Here is an 11,992-nt window from a genome sequence, read left to right on the forward strand (position 1 = left end):
GCATTTTGTAAACTGGGACCCCCTGGACAAGGGGATCTTACTTCTCACCAGCTTGCTCGCTCTCTCTTTCTCACACACACCATGTAGAACTGAGCACTTATGGGGTCTCATGGTGATCCTCTACTGCGGCTTCCTCTTCCTGCCTCGCACACCTCTGACCAGGGGGTCCTTGAACCGTGGTGGGTCATGGCAGGTGGGAGGGCCCTTGGGGCCAGACCACATGCCCTTGGGCTCCAAAACACATTCATAGGAGCAGGAAGCTTAGCCAGGCCTAGATGTCTGACCTTGAGGGAGGTCTTGAAGGTCCTGAACATGTCCTAGGAGGACCGGAGGTCCATGGGGTCACAGTCACCCGTGTCAGGGTCCTCGGAGGACCCTCTGCTCTCTGGATGGGGTATTTTGTATTCTTTCAACTACAAGCCATAGCAGCCACGTGAGCACATGAGCACGTGTGCCGTCGCCATAGACGGGGCAACACAGTTTCTGTTTGGGCCATCTCGCGACCCTGAAAGCACACACAAGCTACAGACACAGACAGCTACACATGTACACACACATTCATCCAACACTCGCACAAGCACACACATTTGTACACACACAAAGTCACATAAACTCACACATACGCGCGTGTATGTGCGCGCACACGCACACATACTGAGTTACAGACAGACACACAATCTGAAAGTGACCAAGCAGGCCGTGAGGACACACTGATAATTGCTGGTAATTTGAATGTCCAATCTGGAAACAGAGGAAGCACCCGGCCTTGCTGAGCGACAGGACTCGGGGATCCCCTGACAGAATTTTGAGACCAACAACGTATTCCTTGGAAATACCCGTTTTCAACACCATCATGCGGTGTCTACACCGTGTTTGTGGACCTCACCAGACGGAATACACACAAGAATCAAATAGACTACATCTGTGGAAAGAGACGGGGGAAGGTCAACATTATTGATCAGAACAAGGTCAGAGCTCTTCTGGGAAAAGACCATCAATTGTTCTTAGGAATGTTCAAGTCGAAGCAGAAGACGAAGTCAAGTCCAGGAGAGCCGACGTGTGACCTAATGGTCATCTTGCTTGAGCGCAGAGACCATCTCGAGAGCAGACTGGACAACATTGAGCAGTAAGGACCAGAGACCAGCCGAGTGGCGGACGACATCAGCAACATTCCACACAAAGAAAGCGAAAGGCCATTCAGAAGACAGAAAGTAAAGGCGGGCACAGAACGGACGCCAGAAGAGACTCTGAAACTAGCTCTTGGATGTAGAGAAGCTAAAACAAAAGGAAGAAGCGATGAAGCAAAAAATCTGAACAGAAGCTTTTAACAGGGGGCTCGCGAGAAGACAAAGTAATCTCATCATGAAATGTGCAAAGCCCTGACGTTAGAAGGTCCAAAGGGAAGACCTCCGTCAGCATTTCTAAAGCTGAAAGTAATGAAGAAGGACAAGGAAAAGAAGAAATAATCAGACCATGAGCTTCAACATTGAAGGATTCTGTGGACAAATTATTGAACGATACAGGACGCATCAAAAGCAGATGGAAGGAATCTACAGAGTCCGACCGTTTCAGGAGGTAGCACATGATGGAGAACTGGTGGTACCGGAGAAGGCTATCAAAGTCGCATTGAAGGCATTGGCAACAGACAAGGCTCCAAGAGGGATGGAAAACCAGTTAAGATGCTTCCACCAGGGAGGTGATGGTGTAAGCACTCACTCATCTGTTCAGGAAATTTGGCCAACCGATCAGAAGAGATTTGTATTTTGTGCAAAGAAAGGCGAGCCAACAGATTGTAGAAACAATCAAACAATATCACACGCAAGGAAGGTGCTGCCGAAGGAACATCGTGTAAAAGGCTGCAGTGGTACATCGCCAAGGACCACCAGAAATTCAATTCAGGTTCAGAAGAGGTGGAGCGAAGGGTACGGCTTCTGATGTCCACTGGAGCTTGGCTAAAAGTGGGGAACACCGAAAACGTGTTTGCCTGTGATGTATTGACTATGCTAAGGAAACAGCAGAGATAAAAGCAAGTGATGGATAATATTGAGAAGAATGCGGGAACCGATAGCAATGATGGATGTATACCTCTCCCTCCCCACTGAGAGGGATGAATAACAGAAACTTGGGCGAAGGGATACAGCGAATGGTGTAAGATATGACAAATAGACATATATATATATGTAATTTATCAAGGGTTCACGAGGGTGAGGGATGGAGGGAAAAAAGATGAGCTGATACCAAAGGCTCAAGTAGAAAGATAATGTTTTGAAAATGGCGATGGCAACATATGTATAAGTTTGTTTGACAGAATTGATGTATAGATTGTTATAATATCTGCAAGGGTCGACAATAAATGATTTCAAAAAGAAAAAAAAGGGCTCTCTTCCTGGCTGCAGACTGGTGCTCGCTCCTTCAGCGCGCCCCCGCTGTTAACAAGATGTCTTCAGGAACTGCAAAAACTGGGCACCCTGCCCCCAACTTCAAAGCTACAGCTGTTATGCCTGATGGTCGGTTCAAAGCTATCAGCCTGAGTGACTACAAAGGAAAATACATAGTGTTCTTTGTTGACCCTCTTCACCTTCGTGTGCCCTACGGAGATCCTTGCTTTCAGTGACAGGGCAGAAGAATTTAAGAAACTCAACTGCCAAGTGATTGGTGCTTCTGTGGATTCTCACTTCTGCCATCTGGCTTGGACCAACACACCCAAGAAAGGAGGCTTAGGGCCTATGCACATTCCTTTGGTATCAGACCCCAAGCACCATTACTCAGGACTATGGGGTCTTAAAGGTGGATGAAGGCATCTCGTTGAGGGGCCTCTTCATCATTGATGATAAAGGAGTCCTTAGGCAGATCACTGTAAATGACCTCCCTGTTGGCTTCTCTGTGGATGAGACCCTGAGACTGGTGCAGGCCTTCCAGTTCACGGATGAACATGGAGCAGTGTGTCCAGCTGGTTGGAAGCCTGGCAGTGATACTATCAAGCCTGATGTGCAGAAAAGCAGAGAGTATTTCGCCAAGCGGAAGTGAGCCCTGGACCATTTCAGTGCTAGGCTGCAACGAGTAGCCTTGAGAAAAACAAACAAAACCTCTCTTGTATTCTTCTTCGTGTTTCGAACAAAAGGCCTTAGACTCTACTGAGAACATGGTATTTGATAATGTGATAGGCTTTTTTGGTAGGGGCTGGGGAGGGGCCGTCTTTCTACACCGCAGTGAAAATGACCCTGAGCTGTTTGGGGCAGGGCAGCTGATGTGTATCATGTACTAGTAGCGGGGCATAAGCCCACTGATCTTTTGTAGTTGTATTAAACTTGAACTCAGAGAAAAAAAGAATGGCGATTCCGGAAGGTGTCATTGTGTTGCTGCAGAACCCAACCCTCGACCAAGAGGCAGCGGTGGACAGAATAAGGCACAGCACTGCACGGATTAATATCGGAACGGGTGGGCTTCAGGGTCGTAGCCTTTCACACCACTGACGCTATCTCTACGCCGAGCAAGTCATGTGAGAAGCTCAATTCTATGACAAGGCCGTGGCATTGGACTGGAAGGAGACTCACTCCTAACCTGCTATTGAGTCAATCTTGCTTTCTGAAAGCAAAGAGGGCTTGAAGCACTTTCCGACGACGGCCCAAGACGACAGCCTTCGGTACGGATTGCACCACCCGCCGTATAAAGACTCAGAGAGCCTCACCGCGGAATCAATAAACGAAGAAAAGATGGACGTCGTCCAGGATTTTCATTCTACCCGAATCAACGCCCCTGAGCGCGGCCGTCAAGCAGTCGAGCCCGTGCTGTTGCGTTGGGCCCATCGGCTGGACAAGACGTCCTTGCTGTTACAGAGCCAAGATGTCCCTTTGAGGCTAGGGTGCAACCTGAACCAGCCCGCGGGCTCATCAACGGCCGCCCACGTCTGTGGAAACCGGCCGGCGAATAAGCGAGGCCGGAGAAGAATGGATACCTGTGAATGATGGCGGCGCGGGGCGGAGCCCATGGGAGAACAGACAGGTGGGTCTTGGCAGAAGGACAAGCAGAAAGGACAAGCATCTTTCCTGAGAAGCAACGATGGAAGGACTTCTTCCATCTTTGGGCATGTTCCCAGGAGGCATCCGTCCCCAGTGAAGGCCATCGTGCTCGGTAGAGTCGTGGGCCCCGGATGAAGAGAGACCCCTCACGGAGATGCCTGGGCACAGGGGCTTCCACAATGGTTTCAAACGCAGTCATGACTGTGGGGAGGGAGCTGGCCCAGCAGGGCTCCATTCTGCCGCCAAGTCGCAACCCATGGCGCCAAACACACTTACATACACACTCACACACTCAGATACACGCGCTCACCCTCAAACCCACAGATCCGCTCACAGCTCACTCTTAGACACTCCATGTGCGCCCCTTCACCCTCACACTGATACAGGCACCCAGCTGCCCCAGGTGGGGAGGGGGCTCCCTGCTCACTAGTGGCTCTGCGTCCTCCCCCTCCTCCCTGGGGAAGCTGCTGGCACCTTCAGAGCCCCCTGTTCTCACCCCACAGTGCAGTACCCCTCCCATCTTCACACCCTAGGGGAGGAATTCGGATCACACCCATTTCACTCTGCGATCAGTCGTGAAGGGGGTGGGATCGGGGACCTGTCCCAGCTCACACAGGATCGCCCACAGCACCCACTGGCTCCTGGCCTGCTTCAGGACTTCCCCACTCACCGTGCCCAGTCCTGAGCCAGCGGCCTAAGGTCTCCAGGCCAGAAAGACCCTCCCTCAGCTGCCACCACCGCCTCCCCCACCTGTGACCTTGCCCCAGACCATTCCCAGGAGGTCACTGGGATGAGTTTCTGGCCCCTCTGCCAGGGCCTGGCTGGGCCTCCCCTTGGTGGGACCTGGGCCTGGTGTGAGAGAGGGCCTAGGGACTCCCAGTGCCTCCTTCACAGCTGCTCCAAGGGGTCCCTACTGGGCTCGGTCCAGAGCATCATCGGAACTGCCCCAGGGGGTGGTGAGGGTCCCATCTCTGGAGGCATCCAAGGAGAGGGGCCACCACAGGGGATGCTCCTGAGGGAGCCACCTGGATGGCTCGGAGTCTGATTTTAGCACAAGGCCACTTCCTCTGGCTGAGGACCCACCAGCAGGGATAGGTGGGGTCTCAGCAGCCTAGAGAAGTTAGGGCTGGGGACAAACAGGGCTCCGAGTGGCCCCCAACACCTCCCCATGACCCTGCAAAGAGACCCAGAGAGAAGGGGACCCCCAGGCACCCCGCAGATGCCTGAGAGGGGTACTCACCCAGCAGCCCCAGCAGGTACACGATGGCCAGTGGTGATAGCTGGGACCCCATGGGCTCGGCCTCCTCCTGCCTTAGCCTCAGCCGGCTCAGCACCGTGGGTGAGGGCGTCTGGCTTGGCCTCTCGCTCTCTGGAGGGGTGGGGTGAGCAGGCGTGGGCAGGGGTGGGATGGAGGAGCAGGCAGCGTGGGGCCCACGTCACCGTGTTTGAAGCTGAACTGTCAACTTCCTCCCAGTAAAACCACCTGCCCCAGTTCGAGTGGCGGTGCCGGCCTGTGTCAACTTCCTGCCCGAGGTGCCCGGGGATGGGCCAGTGCCCTGGCTCCCTCCACCTGGGAATCTGGGGGCCACCTGGGGACCCTGAGCAGGGGCTGGTGTGCGGGAGGAGGTCTCAGCCCACCTGTGGATGGAGCCAAGGAGCCTGAGGGGAGGTGGGATTCCCTGAGGCAGAGGCTCCACTAGGGTGGGGGCTGTGCTGGGGCAGGGGGAGGGGCCGTGGGATGTGCGGTGCTGGTTCTGGCTGTAGATTGGGGAGGAACAGTCAAACCAAACACTTCCCTTCTGGGGTGAGGTAGGATGCAGGAGGCAAAGCCTCGCGGGAGCTTACCCGAAAGTACAGGAGATGGTCCCTCCCCAGATGCCGCATGGGTGGCTGGGTGTGCGCGTGCGCGTGTGCGTGTGCATGTGGGTGAGGTCTCCCTGTCAGTGAGTGTGTACGATTTCCATGTCAGTGTGTGTGCTTCCCGTGTCGTTGTATGCGTCTCTGAGTGTTGTCCCTGGATCCAGGCTCCTGTGCCTTCTGATATGTGGGCCATTCCAGGCAGGGGTGAAGCAGGGGAGGACTGTATGGTAAGTGCCCCAGGGTCTCCACTGCTTCAAGTGCTCCTGCCTTCTACCAGGTCTTCCAGGGCTGGGCCAGGCCTTTTGCCCCTCGGGCTACTGAGAACGCACCCCACCAAGTGCACCCCTCAGCAGCAGCCCCCAGAGCGCCCATGTCTCCACAGTGAACACGGCTGCTCAGTCTCTACACAGGTGAGGCTGGACGCCACAAGACACGCGTCACCGCCCCCCCTTTCCCCATGAAGCGAGAGGAGCTGCTGCCCCAGCTAGCATGTGTGTGTGGGGGGCTCTGCCAGCCCTCCCCAAGTCAGATCCTGGCCGAAATAAGCCCTGCCCAGCAGCCCCTTGACCCCATACCCTATGGATGGAGACTCCAGCCCATTCATTCATTCATTCATTCATTCATCCATTCATTCATTCATTCTCTCCATGATAAGTCAGTCAGACCTGGTCCCTGACCCACCTACACTGCCAGGATCCAACCGAGTTATTTCCCCCTTAAAAACACAGTGCTTAGAAAGCCATGTTTGTCCCTCAAGCTTCCTGTGTGACGTGTAGCAAGGTCTTTCCTTAACGGCTGGGGTCATCACGGCAGCATGTTGCACAGTGATGTCATTTACGTTACTGCAGGGAGAAGGGAACTTGGTTTCTGAGCACCTCTCCCAGCCAGGGGTGGCGGCGGCCCATCTCCTCTTCCCAACTCTTGTGGGAAGTGGCTGAGTTTTCCCACTTCACAGATGAGGACACAGAGGCTCTGAAAAGAAACAAACAAATAAACAAACAGCCTTGGCCCTGGGAGGTCGAGCAGGCAGCAAAGTAACTGCCCCCGACTGAGACGCGCCCCCATCGCTCTGCCTCCACAGTCCCGGCGCCACCCCCTGTGCCAGTCTCCCCAGAGAAACCGAAACTAATCAACAGGGAGAGGGTTTGTATCGGGCTCTTGTGTCCCACAGGGAGAGGGATGGGTGGCTTCTCTCGCGTTTTATTTGTTAGTGTGTTTTTGGAACATTGGAAGGCATCCGTCTCTGGTGGCTGTCCTAATGGCTCCCAGGGGTCTGTACCCATACCCCACCCCCCAAGCAGTGGAGGGGTCCCACTACACATAGCGCTTCCTCCTCACTGAGTTACCCCAGCCGCTCCCCCCCTCCCAGGCCTCCTGGCTGCCACCCCCCACTCAGACCCCAGATCCCAGGTGGGGGCTTCCTGTCCTCCTCACCGCCATTTTCCATGACACAAGAGGAAGTCGACTGAACCTGGGCTGGGTTTTCCAGGCAGGGCCTGGGGTGAAGGCCTGGGGGTGGGGCACTGGAGGGGGACATCGAGCCCCTAAGCCGGTGTTCGTCCCTCTTGGCCTCCCTCTGGAAAGACGCCTGCCTGGGCTGCCCCTGGCCCCCCACCAGGTAACTGTGGGTGCATGGGCCTGTCTGTGGGTCAGCCCAGCTCTCTCAGCTCCTCTGGGCTCAGAGCCCCAGTGCCCTTAGGACAGAGGGGACACGGCAGGAGGGTGGTCTTGGAGTGTGAGGGGAGGAGGAAGGAGCTGAGAACTGTGGGGAGGAGATGAGAGGGGAGGGGGAGAGAGGAGGGCACAGCCTGACCTCAGTGTTTGCTGAATGAATGTATGAATCAGCAGGATGGGAGGCTGCTGCCTCCTCTGCCCTGCAAGCGTTTTGTTGGTGGAATGACTCTGACCTTGGCAGTCTTTGTCAGGGTCACCAGGGGAGCAGAGTTTGCATCCCTGCATCACCCCGCTTGGCATGTGTACCCCCCACCCCCCAACCTAGCTGCTGTCCAGTCAGATCAGTGGTGAGGGGTGGGAGCGGAGAAAAGGCACGGAGATGTGAATGCGTGGCGGGCAGCTGAGCGGCAGGGGCCCCCAGCCAAGCCAAGGAGCCGGTGTGGGGGGCCTCCGTCTGAGTCTGTCTCCTCCAAGATTTGCATGTGACCCTGGGCAAGTCCACCCCGGGCGTGGGCCTCGGTTTGTTCACCTGTTAAGTGAGAGGGCCAGTGCTTCCTGGGTCCGGGGAGCAGGCTCCAGGGCAGCTGTCCCCCTGCCTCCGGGTTCAAGGTGGGGGAGCTCTGACTATCCACACTGAGAGGGTGGCAAGGGTTGGGGGCTTCTGAGGAAGGGCTGAGGATCCTGGGTCATCCAGGAGACGGAGACAGCACTGCCTGCCTCCATCTGGTGTCTCGGGCCTGCAGAGAAGGCCGGGGAGCCGTGCCCCCTCTCCCTCTCCCAGCCCCTTCCCAGGGGAGATTCGAACTCTACCGCCCGCCTTGTCCTCACACAGCCTGCGTGGGGTGCACCTGGAAGTAGCTCATGCTTCACTTGGGAGGGTGATGGTTTGAAGGGGAAGCCGAACAACGCTTTAGAACAGTGGTTCTCCACCTTCGTGATGCCGCAACCCTTTCATACATTTCCTCATGTGGTGGTGACCCCACAACCATAAAATTATTTTCGTTGCTACCTCATCACTGTAATGTTGCTACTGTGATGAATCGTCATGTAAACATCTGATATGCAGGATGTATTAGGCGACCCCTGTGAAAGGGTCATTCGACCCCCAAAGGGGTCATGATCCATAGGTTGAGAACCACTGCTTTAGAGCGTATGTAAGACGTGGGCCCACAGATGGGCTGGTAAGAGGGCCAGGTTCAGTCAGCATAGGGTTTGAGGGCTAGAAACCAGCTTCCCATTCTGACTGGAGGAGGGACCGTGGACAAGTCACCTTCCCTTTCATCCCGGGAGGATGAGCGTGGTGGGATTGGAACCCATATGCCAGGCCGGGGCGCCCCCACCCCCAGGCCTCCCTGCTCTCCATGAAGCAGCAGAGCAGGCCTGACTCCCGGCTGTCAGGAGGGCTGGTTGAGAGCACAGCAGGGGAGAAACACTTAGTAGGTTGTCAGGCACCGAGCAGGGCTTCTCCCCACCTTTTAGAATCGCCTTCTACATGACCAAAGCCTCTGGAATTTGCTGGAAGTCTCCACGAAGCTTTCTTGCCTCTTTTTGAAAATGATTCAACCAAATGTATTCATCCTGGGCTTTTCAACCAGACTGGCATGCACCCCCATCCCCAATCCTCTTCTTCCCCTTGCCCAGCTCCCTACCCCTGCCTCGTGCTCCCAGTCCAGTGGGTGGGGGGAGGGTGTGGGGAGACGCCCACCAGGCCTCTGGGACCCTGTGTGAGAAGCAGCCAGAGGAATGGTGTCCATCCAATCCAGCCTCTGGGCAAGCAGAGAAGGCTTCATGGAGGAGGTGACTTCTGAGCGGGGGTGGTCCTGAAGGCTGCTGGGTGGAGGTATTACAGTGGGCATGGGGTCAGCTCTGCATATCGCCCCGTGTCCAACAGGAAGAGACCCTGCCAGCTGGGGTAATAGTTCCTGCCTTCCAGGAAGGAGGGGTGGCAGAAAGGCCTGGGTGATTCGTCCCTCTCTGAGTGTCAGCCTAGCTATGAGACACAGTAGCCACTCCAGATGGTCCTGGAGACCCCCGCCCGCTCTGTGAGTCTGATGGAAAGAATGTATGACTGTTCGTCGTTGTTCGCTAATGACCCACAGCGACCTTGTGCACATCAGAACACAACACCGCCCGCTCCTGTGCCGTCCTCACAGTAGTCCTCTGCCTGAGCCCATGGCTGCAGCCACCGTGTCCATCCGTCCATCTCGCCGAGGGCCTTCCACTTTCCCTGCCCCTCTGCTTTACCAAGCACGGTGTCCTTCTCCAGAGACCGGTCTCTCCTGAGGACCCGTCCGCAATATGTGAGACAAAGCCTTGCTCGCCCCTTTAAGGAGCCCTCTGGCTGTCCTCCCGAGACAGGTCTGTTTGTCCTTCCAGCCGTCCGTGGTACGTCCACTGTTCTCCAGCACAATGCAAACGTGTTGAGTCTTCTTTGGCATCCTTATTTCATTGCCTAGAACCTGAAAAACCCTTACAGGCATCTGAAGGACGAGGGAGCCAGAGCTGTTGCATTTTAAAAAAACCATTTTCTTTATTATTCCCCCCCCACAACAATAAGAACCCCACTACTCGGCCTTCATTTTAGAGCTCACTCCTGTTCTCCCAGGGATGCAGGCACGAGGGGGGTCGTTGCTGCGGTGAGGTGTCATGGGCCGGCCTCCAACCCCAGTGGGCCCTGGGACAACAGGAGGATACGCTGCCCGGCCCTGCAGGGCCGTCTTCCCAATTGCTGTGACGTTAGAGCCATGGTTGCAGCCACAAGGTCGAGCCCTCTCTTTGAAGGGCGTCCTCTTGCACTGCCCGTCTACTTCCCCAAGCATCGTGTCCTAAGAGCCGTTCAGACAGCCAGTCCCTTTGCAAAAGATACGAGAGAGGGAAAACACAATAACACCCAGCCGCCCGCCGGGGCAGCATCCGGCCGTCGAGAGAGAGTCGGGTGTAGGCTGGAGCATGCTGATCCAGAAAGGGGCCCTGGTGTCGCGAAGTGTCTGAAGAGGTGTATCTTGCAATCTTACCCAGACATCAAATGAAAATGTGAGTTGAAGCGTTGCATTAAAAAAAAAAAAGTTTGGAGGGACAGAGGAAGAGCTTGTGCACAATATTCACCCAAGTAATCATATTAATATTTACATATTAATTACATTACTAATTAATGGTAGGGTTAGGATCTGAGGACAAGGTTGAGCGGGGTAGGAAGGGCTTTTCCTGTTTGTTTTCTGCTCATTGATAATATCTAATTTTTTGGATCATGTGCATCACGATGTAAATGTTAAAATACCCCAAAAGGGATCTGTAGAAAATCCCTTTTGTGAAGCAAAAATGTCCCATTTAAAAATTAGTTATGTTTGGCATGCCATGTTTTTATAAGATGATTTTCCTTCATCAGAAGATGTTTACTTCTTGAGAAAACAATCAGAAAAGGCAGCGAAGTGCTAAGGTACAATACCAAAAAGCAACCAGAATCTTATCCTTCAATATCACTCTTATTGATATCTTAGGACTCTGCAGCTGCATGCGAAGCGTGGCTGTGAGAGCAGGGTGTTGAAGAAGAGTGGGTGCACTGAGCTGTGGTGCTGGCGAAGATCACAGAAACGGCCCGGCTCTGCCCAAGGACAAGCCCATCTACTTTGGCAGAAGTACAGCTAGAACGCGCTTTAGAAGGACAGTTACCCTTGAACTCACCCTCTGGACGTGTTGTCGGAGACACCAGTCCCTGACAAAGGACAGCAGGCTTGGTAACGGCGCGGGGCAGCCGGGAGGAGAATGGCCCTCAGCAAGGTGGATGGGCACCGTGGCGGCAACGGCGGGCTCACACAGAACACTGGTGAGGATGGCCAGGACCGGGGGTCTGTTCTGTTGTCCGCAGGGTTGAGATGGGCCAGCACCGACTCCCTGGCACCTGGCAACAACGCTATCTGAGGATGTATACTTGGTATTTATAAGTATCATAGTTATTCTGACGGGGGAAAAATTATACTTTGTTTCAAAAGCAGAATCTGATTGTATCATTTGTGGAGAAGGCCGTTCTCTTTTCATTCCATGCCCCCAAACCCCCCCATTTTTGAAGCATCCCCGTATATGCTTTTGGGATTTTTTTTTTAACTTGCATAAGTTAGATTGTATTTGGAGGGTGAGGACAACCCAGGGCACAAAAAGAATGGAGGGCTTGTGTTGTTACCATCCAAGTTCATTTTCAGTTATTCAGACAGCATGCTTGTGCCGGACCCATTTCTCCAGAGTTTAAAATATTGGCTGGCAAGATGGATAACTGGATGTTGGTGGGGAAACATTCTATTTGAGAGAATGAGAGCGTTGGCATATGAGGAGAAATCTTTAAAGCAAACAAGTGAACAAACAAACCTTTAATACAAACAAGTATTTCAAGCTTTTAAGACCCCAGACGCTATATCTTTTGATAGCCGGGCACCATCAGCTTTCTT

General features: G+C 54.2%; 1 pseudogene; it reads left to right on the plus strand.

Annotated features, from left to right (window-relative positions):
• The first annotated feature begins 2,437 nt into the window (after positions 1–2,437).
• Positions 2,438–3,027, plus strand: LOC101659574 (annotated as a pseudogene).
• Positions 3,028–11,992: the final 8,965 nt, after the last annotated feature.

Source organism: Echinops telfairi, unplaced genomic scaffold (genome assembly GCF_000313985.2).
Source record: "Echinops telfairi isolate 266 unplaced genomic scaffold, ASM31398v2 ScPeMD7_7416;HRSCAF=8454, whole genome shotgun sequence".
NCBI classification, from domain to species: Eukaryota; Metazoa; Chordata; class Mammalia; order Afrosoricida; family Tenrecidae; genus Echinops; species Echinops telfairi.